The sequence below is a fragment of the Octopus sinensis genome, linkage group LG5, assembly GCF_006345805.1.
Source record: "Octopus sinensis linkage group LG5, ASM634580v1, whole genome shotgun sequence".
NCBI classification, from domain to species: Eukaryota; Metazoa; Mollusca; class Cephalopoda; order Octopoda; family Octopodidae; genus Octopus; species Octopus sinensis.
The window spans coordinates 106,967,332-106,983,421 of NC_043001.1; the positions used below are offsets into that span (position 1 = coordinate 106,967,332).

Below are 16,090 nucleotides of genomic sequence, written 5' to 3' on the forward strand. Positions count from 1 at the left end.
TACTTCGGGTGTTTCCGGATAATTCCGGTTTAAACGCTGTTTCCTAATCATCTATGCGTGTGTATGTATGAAGGTATACGTGAGAGTGAGAGAGAGAGAGGGGGGGAGAAAGGTAGGGAGAAAGAAAAAGAGAAAGAAAGAAGGAAAGAATGAAAGCAACAAAGCAAGACAACGTAAGTGGAGGCTGGAGTGAAAGAGTGAAAGAGAAAGAGAGAGTGAGGAAGAAAGATGGTGAATGATTGATAATGATTCGCAATCTGGAGAAAGGAATGGAATATAAAAGATAGGTGGGTAAGTAGAGAGATAGATGGAGAGAGCGGAGGCTGGAGAAGTCTGTAAAAGAATATCAATGACGAAAACAGAGAAGGGCTCAAAGTTGGGAACAAAAAAATTACAGTGGAGACATACAGGGAAACCGAACGAAAACCATATATCTATATATATAAAACTCTAGTTGTGTGAGTGTCTGTCCCCTTTGATTTAGATTCCTAACTCCCCCCACATTTTGCGGTGCAGTTTAACCAAATTCGGGTATCTTATAGTCGTGATTTATATCGAGCCCGTCTGGCTATTAGCGCGCGTCTACGATGAGTCTACGATTTTAAAAATAATTTGACATAATTTTTTATTCCATTTTAATGCATAATTTTTCGTGTGTCGATGGCGGCGGAGTTGGCGTCCACGCTCACAGCTGCACCTGTTTGCTTCTCCCCCTTCCCTCCCTCGTGAAGCTGTGGGGAAGGGAGTGTAAAGAAATCAACGTCGTAATGCGTTGTCAAGGAGACCAGCGTTCTTTTAGAACAACGACTTCATGGCTTGAAGACACCAAAACAGAAATGGCTAAGAAAGCCCGAATTGGCATCTATAAGGGAAGTAACTCTCTAAAAATGCTTATATAGTTATTTCCCTTACAAACCCGAGAACGCCGGGCGATACTGCTAGTCTATATATATAAAACTGTAGTTGTGTGAGTGTCTGTCCCCTTCGATTTAGATTCCTAACTCCTCCCACATTTTGCGGTGCAGTTTAACCAAATTCGGTATCTTATAGTCGTGATTAATATCGAGCCCGTCTGGCTATTAGCGCGCGTCTACGATGAGTCTACGATTTTAAAAATAATTTAACATCATTTTTTATTCCATTTTAATGCATAATTTTTCGTGTGTCGATGGCGGCGGAGTTGGCGTCCACGCTCAAACACCTGCACCTGTGTTTGCTTTTCCCCCTTCTTCCCTCCCTCGTGAAGCTGTGGGAAAGGGAGTTTAAGGAAATCAACGTCGTAATGCGTTGTCAAGGAGACCAGCGTTCTTTTAGAACAACGACTTCATGGCTTGAAGACACCAAAACAGAAATGGCTAAGAAAGCCCGAATTGGCATCTATAACGGAAGTAACTCACTAAAAATGCTTATATAGTTATTTCCCTTACAAACCCGAGCAACGCCGGGCGATACTGCTAGTATATATATATATAGTAATAAGTTATGCATGCGAGAGCTGTGTGTGTGTGTGTGACATGTATGTGTGTGTAAGAGAGAGAGAGAGGGAGGCAGAGAAAGAGGGAGGTAGAGAAGGAGGAAGATATAGAGATACATATATAGTAACATAAATTATGCTCGCGCGAAGTTCTGTGGATATGTGTGGGTGTGTGGGTGTGCGCGTGCATGCGTGGTGTGTGTGTGTGTGTATGTGTGTGTGTGTGTGTAATCGACAGTAGATTGCGCAGTTCTTTACCTTTTGACCGACAGATTTAAAAATAATTTTTTATAACTAAACACTTTCAAACTTCGGACACTGGTAGAATGTGTTATACAAAATATCGTTTACTCTTTGCGTTTTTGAGAAAAACTTATATTTACGGTGTTATTTCACGTTAAATTTGTCGTATTTTGGTAATTTCAACCAATTAATGACGTGTATTCAGCTGAATAAAATTACTGCCGTTGTTTGTTAACAAAACCGTCTGACGGTGTATTTTTCGTTTGTCACAGTTATTTATGACAACCCTAACCCTAACTCTAAAACTCTAACCTAACGCTAAACCCCGAAACCTAACACCCTAACCCTAAAACCTTAAAGCTAAAACCAGTACAAACGTATGAACGATGTCATAAATAACTGTGACAAACGAAAAATACTCCTCCGATAGTTGTTGTTGACAAACAACGGCAGTAATTTTATTCAGCTGAATACACGTCATTGATTGGTTGAAATTATCGAAATACGACGATTTCAACGTGAAATAACTCCGTAAATATAAGTTTTTCTCAAAAATGCTATGATTAAAAGATATCTATATATATAAAACTCTAGTTGTGTGAGTGTCTGTCCCCTTCGATTTAGATTCCTAACTCATCCCACATTTTGCGGTGCAGTTTAACCAAATTCGGGTATCTTATAGTCGTGATTCATATCGAGCCCGTCTGACTATTAGCGCGCGTCAACGATGAGTCTACGATTTTAAAAATAATTTAACATCATTTTTTATTCCATTTTAATGCATAAAATGCATCGTGTGTCGATGGCAGTGGAGTTGGCGTCCACGCTCACAGCTGCACCTGTTTGCTTCTTCCCCTTCCCTCCCTCGTGAAGCTGTGGGGAAGGGAGTGTAAAGAAATCAACGTCGTAATGCGTTGTCAAGGAGACCAGCGTTCTTTTAGAACAACGACTTCATGGCTTGAAGACACCAAAACAAAAATGGCTAAGAAAGCCCGAATTTATAAGGGAAGTAACTCTCTAAAAATGCTTATATAGTTATTTCCCTTACAAACCCGAGCAACGCCGGGCGATACTGCTAGTCTATATATATAAAACTGTAGTTGTGTGAGTGTCTGTCTCCTTCAATTTAGATTCCTAACTACTCCCACATTTTGCGGTGCAGTTTAACCAAATTCGGGTATCTTATAGCCGTGATTCATATCGAGCCCGTCTGAGTATTAGCGCGCGTCTACGATGAGTCTACGATTTTAAAAATAATTTAACATCATTTTTTATTCCATTTTAATGCATAATTTTTCGTGTGTCGATGGCGGCGGAGTTGGCGTCCATGGTCACACCTGCACCTGTTTGCTTCTCCCCCTTCTTCCCTCCCTCGTGAAGCTGTGGGGAAGGGAGTGTTAGGAAATCAACGTCGTAAAGCGTTGTCAAGGAGACCAGCGTTCTTTTAGAACAACGACTTCATGGCTTGAAGACACCAAAACAGAAATGGCTAAGAAAGCCCGAATTGGCATCTATAAGGGAAGTAACTCTCTAAAAATGCTTATATAGTTATTTCCCTTACAAACCCGAGCAACGCCGGGCGATACTGCTAGTTTTATATAAGACATTCTACCAGTGTCCGAAGTTTGAAAGTGTTTAGTTATAAAAAATTATTTTTTAAATCTGTCGGTCAAAAGGTAAAGATCCGCGCAATCTACTGTCCATTACACACACACACACACATATGCACACACACGCATGCACATACACACACACACACACACACACGCACGCTTATGGTGCCACCCCAGTCTACATACTTACTCTCCCTTTTACGGCCCACCACTAATACAATATAAAGAAAGAATAGCAATGATTTCCAGAATTTCTTTTCAAACGTCTGGCATCGATACATTGATGAGCGTCTTCGTTCGCAGATTGGACATGTAAATATTTGATTGATGAGACTAGGTATTTATTTGCATGTATATCTCTTTTCCAGTTCCTTCTGAGCACGTTTACCCTCTAACACTGAAACCACCAAAGGGAACGGAGCCTAGCGATGTTTTGTACACTTGAAGATTTAATATTGCTCCTCTTCGAAATAATCTTCAGCTGGTCTTTTAACCGTTTTTAGGTTCCCCAGCCAAGTATTGACGACGCTGTAGCTGGCCTCTATTGGTGTTTTGATGATTCATTTCTGAACACGATCCTGTTTGATATTTGAATGAGAAAAAACATTTATGTAATAGTTGTGGTTAAAGCTGCAAATATCAGCTGGGTTTAAAAGTCACCTTCGCTTTGACGCTCATTAACAAGCACTAGTCAAACTCATTATCGAGTCATCTTCCATACACACGTGTACACATCGATGTATATATATGAGAGTATACACACACACATGTATGTGTGTGTTTATGTATGTGTATGTGCGCGCGCGCGTTTCAACGACTTTCTGACTTCCTCATTGATCATTCGTTCAGAATACTTACTACTTAAAGGGCAAAGGTTTCACTTTTATTTTACTATTTTTTTCTGAGACCACGAATGCAGATGACTACAAAAGCCCATTAATCACGATAAAATCAGTACCGGTGGTGCTATAGTATCACAGAACTACTGAGGTTTCATAGGAAGACCTGCAGTTGGAGAGGATCAGTGACAATTTCCTGAATGGAAATTAATTTTGTCTGGTCACTATGGAACGTAGACCAGTAAAATACCGACACCTGTTTCCTTTGTTGATAGTTGGTATCCTTAACAGAAGAAAATCACCCATAATAGTGTTATTTCAGACGTCGTTACTGAAAGAAAAATTATAGACCAGATAAAAAACATTATAGTAATATCGTTATGCAATTACTTTAATACAAATAGTAAAATACATAGTAGATACGTGAGAGAGAGAGACAGTAGTGTGTGCATGAGATAGATAGATAGCTAGATAGAGAGAGAGAGAGAGAAAGAATGAATAGATAGAGAGAGAGAGGAAGTGACGTTTTTATGCTAGGGAAGAAAAGAAAAAGCACTTGAAACTATTCAGTGATGCAGTATTTTTTAATACAGCCTGTCATCATATGTACATAATTCATTATTCACATTTGTATTCGAAGTATTAAATAATATAATCAGTGTTTATAATAGTGATGTAAAAAAAAGAAAAAAAAACTTGAGAACTATCACGTGGCGTATCAGCCATGTTCAGTCTTCGCTTGAACAGTAAGTGTAAATAGCAGTCGTGTACATAGCTTCTCATCTCCTACCAAGCTATTGCGTGTCGTTGTTAACTTAGGTATTTCCGACTTAGGGAGAAGTGTTATAGTCTGAAAATGTCTACAATTACGAAATTCAAAAGATATTTAATATTAGTATATTTGAAATTCAGTCTTTACATACGAAACTATGTAAATACTTCAATAATACCAAGCCATCGGGCAAATAACGATTTATTTCGTTTGCTTGTTTAGCCGGTATTGTACAAATGAATATTTGGACGAAAATTGTTTTGATATGAAGCAAGCGACAAATTCGGGTTAAGAAGAGAATTTATATTAATGTATTCGAAATTACGCAGTTATATACGATACAATGTGAATATGTTAACAGTTACAAAATGACCATGGAAATAAAAGAACTTCAGTCGATATGGTTCCCTAGTTTAACCGGTGACGTGTAAATAGAGATATCTGGATGGCAGAGTCTGTAAGGGCAACGGTCGTTGTACCGCGTAGGACTTGATTACTTCCCCTTACATTCTCGAGTTCAAATCTAGTTGACGTTGCCTTTCGTAGTCGATGAAAATGTTTAGCATAGACGCAACATCTCAAAACTTTTTCTTGAAAGGAGGGTTATATTTAATTAAATCAAGCTAATATTTGTTTCCAATTCACGTTATTACAAACAGTTATGATAATCCCAGCTTTTTTTTTTTAGACAATTCCCTAAATATTCTTCCTGTTTTTTTTTTTAAAGACAGTAGGGTATTATTTGAAAAATAGGTTCCTATTTTTAACAAGTCGGTTGACCACATAGATGCTCTTCAGCGGGTCCTTTATTTTATCGATCTAGCAAAGATGTTAATAAAAAACGAATTCGATCTAGGAGGGATTTGAACCCAGCAAGTAGAGGGGTCGATATAATCGGGTACAAGGTTGAATTAGGGTCGATACAATCGGGTACATGCTGGAAGTAGGGGTCGATATAATCGGGTACATGATAGACGGATATAGTCAGATACATGGGTGAAGCAGGAATCGATATAATGGGGTACATGGTTGAAATGGTACTGCCCCATGCTGGAGCAATCAGAGAGAGATAGATAGATAGATAGAGAGGTAAGGAATAAATAAACAGACTCAAATTATGGAGGGAGAGAAAAAGATGAAGGAAGTATATGGTAAACCGGAAACCGGAAGTGAGTGGCGCTGAAACAGAAGAAAGCGAGTGTGTTGCGCATGCGTATCGTCAATCCCAATGACTGCTGGTTGAAACGCCCGGATCTTCAAGTCAGGAACTGGTGTTTCTGGCAACAGAGATTCTTTGATTGTTGGCTTTTAGAACTTATTTGGAATATTTTACTCACGCCGGTTGATAATTTAACGTTATCTTAGACGTCATACATGTCCATGAGGTAAGTTGAAATCCGACTAAAGTGCCATTTATTCGTTAAATATTATGCAAGACATTCAACAACACATTTCTCTCTCTCTCTCTCTCCATTTATAGTGACCACAAACTCGGGGATCCATTTTTTTCCCCAATTCTTCGTCAATTTCATACCAAACCTCCATTTTATGAATGTTTATGTATATATAAATATATATATGGATATATATGTAATTATTCAACTGTCACTCTGTTTATAAGTCGTGCTTTCAGTTTATTATACCTCGGTGGTCGTCGTAAGCAGTTTTGAGATGTGTCACACACACCGCTCTCTCCTCTAATTTTCTGTTTAAACATCTGTCGTAATAATGTTCTTCATCTTCATTATTTCAGATGTAATGTGTGTTTCTTGTTTCGGTTAAACTGTCTTCATTCCTTTTGTTCTGTTGTATTTTATTTCAATTTCCAACTTGTAGACAATCAACTCATGTTCTTCGCCGAATTTTTAACAATCCTTCGCAACAACCATCGTGACCTCGTGGAGAAAGAGAAAGAGCACTTTTCTTTATGTCTTGTTTTCCAACGTTCTTTAGGTGCACTTGTGGCTAATAAAGAAGCCATTATCATTGATTCCTGCAGATGGAACCGCTTTCACTTAAGCAATTAATTACCATTTACAAAACATGCGAAATATTACATGTTCGCATTTCTCAATTTTATGACAAATGAGTGTATAAAGCAAAAGAACCGTGTCTGATTCCTCCCTTCACTCTCTCATATTCAAATTCTGCCGATGTTGATTTCGTCTTTTTATACTGCAAGGTTCGAAGAATGAGATACGATAAAACAATTAAAAATATATCGGAACAGCTATATTCCGTCCCATTTCCCCCCCCCCCAAATAAAAGCTATTGTGTATGATCAAAAAATAATTTTTTTTCTTACTTAAATTATATATTACACTCACACATACAGACAGCCATGTAGGCATTATATACATATATATATATATATACTCACGCACACACACACATATATATATATGTGTGTGTACAGGTAAAGGAAATTTTACAAGGGTTAACCCGTTTCAAGGGCAATAGCCGAGTAAGCTAAATAATTTTAAAGGAGAATCGAAACCGGGTCGTCGAATATTGACCAAAAGGTGTGTATATTTGTCTATGTAAACACTTTGATGGTTGATGTCTGTGGAATTTGACGCCAACCTCTTCAGCACGATTTATGGCGCGCAGGATGTAGAAAATATTACATCACACCGTCACAAGAATTTTACCATTTCCTTTAAAGAATCGTTTCATTGAGTTCTTCCGAGATGTAGGTTATATAGACACACATTAATATGCATATAATTACACATCACTCGATTCTGTCATATATATAAAAAAAGACCAGATTTTATCCATAATTCATGTAACATCTTCCTATGGTTTGTACTTCACCAACAACTCACGTGCGATGCGATTTTTCGCCTAAATTAGTTGAAGGGGGTGAAAATTTCTTTCGGAAATATGTTTGTAGTTCTATGCATCTTCGAGATGTTAAATTCTTTTCAAATGAAATATTGCTATTATGTATGCTTTCCCGTTTCCAATTTATTTCGTGGCCAGATCCAGAACATTCGATTGACATGTTTATGTCTATAGTCAAGGAGTTCAATTAACTTTCACATTCTACCACTTAAATTTTTTTTTTTTATTTAGCATCTTGCAGGGGACATTCTCCTGTTCATCTATCTTGTCAACTCCACTCTTTAATATTTTAGCTGCTTTAGACATGAAAAATTCTAATATTCCCGTTCCATCGTTTCCCTTAAAATATTTGCTATTTAACTCCGAATCAGCACTGATCACATATCGAAAATCTATTGAGGACGAGACCAAGTCTTCCCCGCGTTTTTTTTTCTCTCGTATAAGCGTGGGTGTGATCCTCAATCACATAGTTGTGGGTTCAGTCGCACTGCCTGGCAGCTTGGATGAGTCTTCCACTATAGTCCCGGGTATATCAAAGCCCTGTGAGTTGATTTGATAGACGGAAACTGAAAGAAGTTTGTCGTGGGTGGGCTTTGTGCTTGTTCTTTACCAACGCTTGACGACCGGTGTTCGTTTGTTTATGCTTCCGTAACAGAACTGTTCGACAAAAGAAACCGATATTTTAGGAATGAAGATTTAAAAACAAAAATAAGTACTGCGGTCGAATTGTTCCATTAAAACCCTCCTAGACAATGGTCCAGCATGGCCGCAGTCTAATGACAGAAACAAGTAAAAAGATATGATACACATTACCCACTGTATTTCCAGATGGTTGTGTGATTCGAGAGAGATTTGGCTGTTATGTCTAGCATGTACAGCAATACTGTTCTGGGTTTTTGTTCTACTGGATTGACAGATAGTCGTTATGTTTTGTGTTTGGCGGGCAATATATATATTTGTGTGAAAGATGTCAGAATCCATGCACGTTACTTTTATTGTCATACGGCAGTCAGAATGATTGAGTTCATTTGTAGTATTACGGTAAGATGTTACATGCCAGTAGTTTATAAAGGTGTGTATGGATGTATTAACTGTGCATATATGATTACATTATGCGTCTATATTCCATGTAAATACGCAATATGCATGTGCAATTAATTAGAGGTGAATGTAATATGTTATATATATATATATATATATATATATATTATATATATATATATATATTATATATATATATATGTTCTAGACGCAGGCGTGGTTGTGTGTCAAGAAGCTTGCTTCCCAACCACATAGTTCCGGGTTCAATCTCACTGCGTGGCACCTTGGCCAAGTGTCTTCCACTATTACCTCGGGCCGACCAAAGCCTTGTAAGTGAATTTGGTACATGAGAATGAAAGAAGCTCGTCGTATTTATTTATATATATGTATATTTCCGTGTGTTTGTCCCCCGCCCCCCATCGTCACTTGACAACCGGTGTTAGTGTTTACGTTTCCGTAACTTTGCTGTTCTGCAAAAGAGACTGATAAGTACTGGGCTTAAGAAATATCCTGGGATTGATTTGTTTGACTAAAACCCTTCAAGGCGGTGTTCTAGCGTGGCCGCAGTCAAATGGCTGAAACAAGTAAAATAATATATATATATCTTCTGTTTAAGTTATTGTGTGTGTATATATAGTGTATTTTGCTTTAGTCATTGTGTATGTGTGTTGAAGTAGATAGTTTCTGCTATTTAGGTGACCAAACCATGCTGGATGCTCTGAAAGTATTATTACTAGAATAAGAATAGGATGGGTAAAGTTCAAGGAGCTACTACCTCTGTTGGTAACAAAAAGATTCTCTCTTTGAGTGAAAGGTAAATTGTATGATGCTTGTGTGAGAACTGCTATATTATATAATAGTGAGACATGGGCTTTGACTGGAGAGTAATGAAGGTAGTATGCTCCGATGGATTTGCAACATTAGTGTGCATGACTGACAAAGCACAATTGTGTTGAGAGAAAAGTTAGGCATAAGAGGAGTTAAATGTGGCATTTAGGAGAGGAGAATGCATTGGTTTGGACATGTGATGTGTATGTGTGAAGACAGCTGTATAAAGAAGTGCCTGTCACTGGGAGAGGAAGACCCAAGAAGACATGGGATGATGTGGTGAGGACTGATTTTAGGATGTTGGGGCTCACAGAGGAAATGATAATGGGTCAAAATGTTCAATGATAGGAGGTTCTAGAGAAGACCTGCCCACATCAGCGAAGCTGAGTGCTAGTAGAGCTGTGTCCCACCCTCATGGAACAACAAACTTTTCCAACCCCAAGAAACCAAACTACATCTGTTTTAAACAGCATCTTTTTTTTCCTCACATTTCCTCTTCATAAACTATGATTGTCTTCCAGTCCCCTTTCCTGCCCTCACTGTATTGCTGCTGTCACCCTGCACTGTTTTTATACCCGGGTTTTCATCAGTCTCTTCAATCCCCACTCCCTACTTGTACCTTCTTGGCAATACCTGACCACGTATATTACAACCTTTGTACCTCTCTCTTCCTTACTCTACCATCACATCTATGCTCTGATCCTTGTTACTTGTGAGTATACCCTTGCATTTCACCATCTCTCTTTCTTAAACCTTTGCTGTTCCTTACACTCTCTCTGTCTCTCTCTCTCTCTCTCTTGCTTTTCCCTCTGGTTGGGTAACCACGTATCTCTTCTATAACAGTACACCTATTTCTTCTCTCATTCTTGATCACTCTCTCTTTCTCCTTGTTTTTCCTCTGACTAGGTAACCAAGTATCTCCTTTACATCAGCACACTGTTTCTGTCCTCTTTCTTCTATCTGTCTCTCACTCACTTCCTCTCACTCCCTCTCCCTCCTCTCTTCTCTCTTACTTTCACTGGGTAACCATGTACCTCCTCTATAGCATGACACCTATTTTTGCCTCTCTATTTCTCTGCCACACTAACCTTTCTTCATCTGATACTAGATCACCTCCAATTCCCCTTCTGTCATAGCAAGATACCTGTTTCTGTCTCTCTGTCACCCTCTAACCTTTCATCCTCTGATACAAGCTCCCCTCCTCAAATGCCACTGCCCTCTTGCAAGTTAATTGGTGACTTCCAGTGCTGGTGCCACGTAAAAAGCATTCAGTCCACACTGTAAAGTGGTTGGCATTTGGAAGGGCATCCAGCTGTAAAAACCATGCCAAAACTAACCTCACCTGTGCTAGTGCTACGTAAAAATCACTGAGTCCACTCTACAGAGTGTTTGGTATTAGGAAGAGCATCCAGCTGTAAAAATCCTGCCAAACAGACACTAGCCTAGGGTAGTTTTTCTACTTAGTTGGCTCCTATCAATTGTCCTACCCTTGCATGCATGGAAGATGGACGTTAAACGATGATGATGATATATAAACAAACACGTTAACGTCTAGTTTCCATGCTTAGTGTTTGAGACAAATTTTCTGTGGCTGGTTGTTGTTCATGTTGCCACCCTCACCTTTTTCCAAGCTAGGTAATATTCTTCCGTAACCAGACATACTTTCGTATGACTTTGTATAACAGTGGCACTTGTTTACAACTATCTTGTGATGTAAAGACAAGGAGTTTCTCTTTCTCTCTCTCTCTCATATATATATAGGAGCTTTTTTCAGTTTCTGTCTACCAAGTCACTGATATTAAACCTGAAATGATGTACTTTTATATGTGTGTGTATGAATATACACATGCATACATGTTTATATATATATACGTAAATTGTGTCATCATCATCAATTAATGTCTGTTTTTCATGCCAGCATGTGTTGAACTTCTTTATCAGTTTCCATTGTTTTGGCATGGTTTCTATGGCTGGATGTCCCTTTTAATGCCAACCAATTTACAGAGTGTACTGGATGCTTTTTATAAACTGGTTGGCATTAGGAAGGACATCCACCTATAGACACTGTGTGTGTGTATATATTCAACCCTGTCCATTTTTCATGTTGGGGTCATGAGAATAGTGTCCTTGGGCACCTCCTCCATAGGGTTGTATCACATATACACACATCACCATCATCATCATTTAATGTCCATTTTCCATGCCAGCACAGGTTGGACAGTTTGACAGGAACTGGTCAGCTGGAGAACTGCCCAGGTTCCAATTGTCTATTTTGGTATAGTTTCTTTGGCTGGATACCCTTCCTAATGCCAACCACTTCACAGAGTGTGCTGGGTGCCTTTTTATGTACCACTAGCAGGGGTGTTTTATATGTGACACTGGCACAGGTGCCTTTTACATGGCATCAGCATACACTTTTTTTGCAGGCTATACATGCGAGTTGTTACAGTTTGTAACAGGTCTTTCTGCATAGCTTCTCTGGTGGTTCACCAGGCCTTTGTGAGACATACCTATGTGGCCACAAACTTCACAGATGAGGTGAGGAACTGTAGGATCAACTGAATTGTCTTTCATGCTGGTCTCTTTATGTGTGACCACCTTGTTTGCTTTTCGCTGGAATGTTATCACTCTATCATAGATTCTTTGTTTCAAGGTTTTCCTATCATATGTACATATATACACATACATATACTCAAATATATTTGTATACCTGTATATATAAACACATGCTATATACATAACTGTATACACATAAAGTGTATGTGTAATCATCGTCATCATCTTATGTCTGTCTTTCATGCATGCATAGGTAGGATGGTTGATAGGAGCCAGCCAGGTAGAAAAACTACCCTAGGCTGTAGAGGAGATATGTGGCTACCCAGCCAAATGGGAGAGAAAGAGAGTAGGAAAAGGCAAAAGTGTAAGAGAGCAGGAGAGAGAGACGGTGGAGTACCAGGGTATATTCACAAATAACCAGGATCAGAGCATAGATGTGATGGTAAAGAAACGAGAGGTATGAAGGTCATAATATACACAGTCAGGTATTGTCAAGAAGGTGCAAGTAGGGAGTGGGGATTGCAGTGATTGGCAAAAGCCTGGTTGAGAGCAAGAAAGGGGATTGGAAGACAATCATAGCTTATGAAGAGGAAATGTAAGGAAGAGAGAGATGCTGTTTAGAAGAGATGTAGTTCAGTTTCTTGGAGTAGGCTGTGTGAAAAGTTTGTTGTTGCATGTGGGTGGGACACAACTCTTCTAGCACTCAGTTTTGCTGATGTGGGCAGGTCTTCTCTAGAATTTCATATTGCTAAACATTTTGGTTCATTGTCATTTCTTCTGTGAGCTGCAACATCCTAAGATCAGTCCTCAACACATCATCCCATGTCTTCCTGGGTCTCCCTCTTCCAGTGACAGGCACTTCTTTATACAGCTGTCTTCACACACATGCATCACATGTCCAAACCAACGCATTCTCCTCTCCTAAATGCCACATTTAACTCCTCTTATGCTTAACTTTTCTCTCAACTCACTTGTGTTTTGTTGGTCATGCACAGTGATGTTGCAAATCCATCGGAGCATACTACCTTCAGTCCTCTTCAATCTACGCATTTCCTCTGCAGTCAGAGCCTGTGTCTCTACCTGTAGTGGGCACAGCTAACCAAAAAGTTAACTTCTCTAACCGCTAATCCGCTAACTAAAAAAGCTTTACAAATACTAAAGAGTTAAAAGAATTAGTGGAAGCTAATACTAACTGACAACCACTAACTATTATCATATGAATTTAGTTTCAGTTTTTTTTTTTTTTGCTCTAAAACCCCTAAAAACAAACTTATAGAGCTGAAATTTTTATGTTGTAGCTTAGACATAGAGCTTTCCAGAAGGTAAATCGTGCTGAAATTAGATGGTGATCAAAGTATATGCAAATAAATGAACAAATGAAATTTAACATTAGTTTTTCCAGCAACATACATTTTATTTACTGTACAAAAATTATTAAACAAATAGCATTGGTATCATGCGAAAATCAGATGATGATCAAGGTGTACTAATCTGGCTGGGCCTTCTCCATTGCTTTGACGTAATGCTTGTTGCCCTTCATAAGCATCAGCCTCTCAAAGTTACCATCTGACAGGGTGGCTCTCTTGGCCCTCAAAATATCTTTGCCTTTAGAGAATAGGCACTCAACTGCAGCACTGGATGGGATGATAGTGTTATGCTTGGTGAACAGGTTGATCAAGACCTGTTCACCCAAAAAGGAGACTTCAGTCAGGGCCTCCTTCGAGACGGCCTCTAGCCAGGTCTTCAAGTTCTGTGCCTTGGATTTCAGTGACCTGTGGTTCCTGCTCTCCCAGAACCAAGTGATGGTGCTGAAGAAATCATCATCTTCATTGCTGGTTGTGCTGCTGTCCTCCTCATTGGTCTACATTAAGGCTGTCTTTACGATGGTTTCCATGGTGTTCATTACTCTGCTAAACTGGCTGTTATTATACTGCTCCATTCAGAACAAGCGAAACTTGGGGTGGAAGGCAGCCGCCTGCTGGTACTCCAGGTCTTCTAGGAGGAGCCCAAACCATTTCATGATGCCTGCCAGCATTGCATCTACCAGAAGACTGCAGTACAGGAGATGTTTGAATTTGGCCTCCTTCAATTTCATGACAGTGGCCACTACAGTTGGCCTAAGGCTCCTGAGATAGGCTTGGTCCTTCCCTTAGATTTTATCCAAAGCCTGCCTTGGCAACATTAGACATCACCTGGGCATACTCCATCAGGAAGCTGACATCAGAATCAGTGAAGATCTGCAGCTTCAGCTGTGTCATCACCCTGTGGACACCTCCCCTATTCTTCTCCAGCAGGTTGTTGAGGACAACAACAGAGTTATAGGTAGAGTTTCATCTGTACCAAACTGCAAAAGTGCCTTAATGTTTTTGCCACTGTCCATCGTGTTCCTGGTCACCTTGTTGTGCAGATGGAACTTTTGTTGGGTGTCCACCATGGCCTCTGTGAGAATATCAAAGGTGTCCTCTGAGCTGAGAGCAGGCCATGACAGCATGTTATCTCATGCGGGTCTTGGGATCTAGCCAGTATGCCATCATCGCCAGGTAGGACCTGTTATGAGCTGACCAGCAGTCTCCAGTGGTCACTATCCAGGGGACATCCTAGAGCAGTCTGTAATTAAAAAATGTTAAATTGTAAAGAGACGTAAGGTGTAAAGTTAAAAACTTAAAATTATATATATTTAATAATCAAGGTGGTTAGCAGCAATTTAAAACCAACAAGGATATAATTCACCATCACTAAGAGTGACAAGGGTACAGTGAGCACCAGCATTGCTAGAAATAGGAGTTGTAGACTCTTTAGCCACAAAAGCACATGGTCTCTTTGTATTGACAGTGGAGAAAACCCTCCCCACTCTGAGTGAGATGCATTAGATTAGCATGCTAATTTCGTATAGGAAATCAATACTCATCAGGAATGTTCACACCATCACAGCTGGTAGAGGCCAACTCACCATGTTAATATTATGGAGAATGCCATTGGAATTAGTGATTTATTTCACAAAACGGCCATGTGAAAATTATAAAATAATCAAGGTGGCTAGCAGCAATTTAAAACCAAGAAGGAAATAATTCACCATCAATATATATAAACTGATGCAGAGTATGATCAAGGCTGACTAAAAAGAAAGAAAACTAACCTCAGATCTGCATCTCCATACAAGCTGCAATGGTATTTGTGAACATATGGTTTGTACAATTTTTTGCAGGAAGGATGGAGGTGGGACATTTGATTGCAGTATCTTATAAACCATATTTTGTTTAAAGAAATCACACAGATTGTAGTTTAACATTTGTTTCCAGGTTATTCCAAATTCATGGAAATATTGTTTATAATTTAAAGCCTTGTTATTAAACTTTTGAAAATAGTGACACTATCTTGATAGGTGACATGTTGTGGGGGATGAATAACCGAGATGAGGAATGAAATGATGTTCGGAATTTGATAAGTTCAGAACTTAAAGTTTGTTTATTTGTCATTTCATTAAAAACTGCTATTTTGGCCATGCAGACTTAATAAGTGGAATATATATATTTATATATATATATACTGTATATTAGATATTATGATATTTATTTCAATTAGCTGTTATGTTATATTACATTAAGAAAATAGTTATTTAAAAAATAATTAAATTAAATTAAAATATGAAGCACACCATTATAATTTAATAATCATGTATAATTTTAATTTATAAATACCTTGTAAGATACTCCTCCAGCTGTTAATGGCAGGACATCGTCTTGCTGGGATTTAGCATCTTGATCAGGCTGACCAAAGTGTGGGAATCCACTACATGCAGTGGTAGCATTTTATCAACAAACAGTTCTACAATTCTTCTGTCCACCTTAGACTGAGGGATGCCAGTGCCAGCAGTTTG

General features: G+C 38.9%; 1 protein-coding gene across 2 annotated transcripts in view; it reads left to right on the top strand.

Moving 5' to 3' along the window:
• Positions 1-5,782: 5,782 nt before the first annotated feature.
• Positions 5,783-16,090, top strand: part of LOC115211697 (ubiquitin carboxyl-terminal hydrolase 36) — an 84,334-nt gene continuing 74,026 nt past the window's right edge. For both annotated transcript variants that reach the window (XM_029780347.2, XM_029780348.2), the window contains exon 1: positions 5,783-6,326. The gene's annotated coding sequence lies outside the window, so the exon portion shown is untranslated. The remainder of the gene's footprint in view (positions 6,327-16,090) is intronic.